Genomic DNA, 2452 nt, shown 5'->3' on the forward strand with positions numbered 1-2452 from the left:
TATATATATATATATATATATATATATATATATATATATATATATATATATATATATATATATATATATATATTGTTGTGGTTACCAGATTCGCAAACCACCATTCAGGTCCCTTAGGTGAGGTATCTCGGTAAGTGCATGTGTAGTTAGGCCCAAACCCGTTGTCTAGTGGGAATACATGTCATTTATGCGAGCTGCGACTCTTCAGGATAGCCGTTTTTCTTTTACTATCTTTATTTTGGACCAACCGCCATGATCACAACCACAACATCAACCACCGACCACAACCACCGCTTCACCACAACCGCCACGACCTTCACGCACACCTCACAACCGTAGCATCGCCACCGTTCTTGCCCCGCTGTGGGTACCGGTGTTGGACTCATGCAGAACGCGCGTCGAACAGCGTGTACAAAATCACGGATTTTGTGCTTCAAAAACGGATCAAAAACGACACACGCCCACTTTTTGCCGTCCAATCGGTGAGCGAGGGGCGAATTGGCCCCGCCCCCAGAACGATCGATATATGCAAATTTGTGGATCAAAAAGCCTTCACGCCCACTTTTTCTCGGGCCAATGGGGAGCGAGGTGAAAGGTCAAAGGGAGGGGGTCAAAGGCGAAGTTACGGGGGGATAAAAGGACGGTGTTCGTCATTCAGAGAGAGTCAGCAGAACGAGAACGAGGAGTCGGAACGAGAGAGTCGCAGGCGAGAACGAGAAGGAGTCGGAACGAACGAGAACGAGGGCGGGGGAAGTCTGGAGCCCGAAGCCTGCGGTGGCTGGAGAGGCTGAGGAGAGTCGGACGAGGGGGTGCTCGCGTCGGTGCCAGGAGCTGCACGCCCGAGGGAGGCCGGCAGCGCGACCTGGCCGAGGTGGAGACGCACACCAGGGATAATGAAGATCCTCTATACCCCGAGCATCAGCAACCCCCTCCTGTTTCCCCCCGCGCTGAGATAGTGCGACCAAGGGGGCCCCGTTCCCACCCCCTGCCAGGCACTGTCCACGCCCAGGGCCCGCGGGTTGCGGGCCATCGCCGCCCGCGTCCTCATCACCACCAGACGGGTAGGCCCGACCCGGTCTCGGCCTCAGGCCGCTCATTCTTGAGGTATTTCTTTTCCTTGGTTTTGGGTATGTGTTGTCGGCGCCGTCTGTGAAGTAGAATTGTATAAGTGTTGCCGTGTGCTCGGTAGTCGGTATTAGCTCTGCACTGTGTTTTCACTTATGTTTGCTTTTTGTGTAAATGGAATTGTGTTTTCTTTTTTTGTGTGCATTTGGTGGAATTGTATTTGTGTGCTTCCCGTGTGCCGCGAATAAATGTGCTTTATTGTTGAACTGTTCTCCCGCTTCGCTTCGCTCTTTTCCTCCATTGAATCCCCATCTTGCTTCACGAAAGGGTTGGTAGTGGGCTGAATACGCCGATAATTAATCGAACCGTCGAGGTCGACGATAACACCGCTCGGTTATTCTGATAGTACGGAACGGGTCGCTTAAGTGGCCCGTGTCCGAAGTCGACCTGCGGCGAGGTGCGATCGCCCGGTCTACCCTCCGCGTGGGTACTTAGGTAGTTCGAATTTGGCGAGCAACCCTATCCCACGCGGGGGCTGATTGGCTCGATCGCGGTGAGACCGAAAGGTCCACCCGTGACTGGTTCCCGGCGTTAGTCTGAGAGGGTCACGACTGGATTGTCCGTCCGGTGGGCGACGTGCCGCGATTCGAGTTACGTGGCCGTCGCACGCCGGCGGGCGCGAAAACCGCAACACTGGTGTCAGGTCGTGCGATACAAATTCATCGCCCTCCTCGCGGCACTGGTATCGGAGAACAGGAAAACAGGCTCTCCTGTCTCCGGCTGAATTCACGGGAATCGGTCCAGGGGTGAGGGAAGCGACCCCCGATTCCCTCCAAATTACGAGCGAGCAAATTAACCCTTCACGAGAAGCAAGATGGCGTCTCAAGGCGAGCGGGAGCCGGGGGTATTAGAAATGGATGTAGAATGTGTAGAATCCATGGCTCAGGATGGAATCCCCGAGCAGGAAATGTTGATTGTGCAGGAACACGGACTCGCCCAACTGAACCCAGAACCTGAGGTGGGTGCGGCAGCGGCCGCGGTGTATGACACCTCCCCCCCCCCCTCTCCACCAAAACCCTTCCCCGACCCCTGCCGAAACGGCTCACCCAAGCGCACCCGACATGACCCAGCTATACACCATGCTGGCAAAAATGTATGCGGAAACGACAGCGAAGATGATTGCGAACATGAACAAGCAAATGGACGAAGTAAAAACGAAGATGGATGCAAACACAACTGAATTTATAAACGAAATGAAAGGCATGAACAAGCAAATGAAGGAAGAAAGGAAAAAGCTGTGGGTGAAAACGAATAACATGGGCCGATGCCTGCAGGCGGGCATGAAGGCCGTGACAAAGGAAATAATAGTTGAGACAAGGGAGGTAAA

This window comes from Eptatretus burgeri, chromosome 2 (assembly GCF_056783735.1).
Source record: "Eptatretus burgeri isolate ZD-2024b chromosome 2, Ebu_testis_v1, whole genome shotgun sequence".
NCBI lineage: Eukaryota > Metazoa > Chordata > Myxini > Myxiniformes > Myxinidae > Eptatretus > Eptatretus burgeri.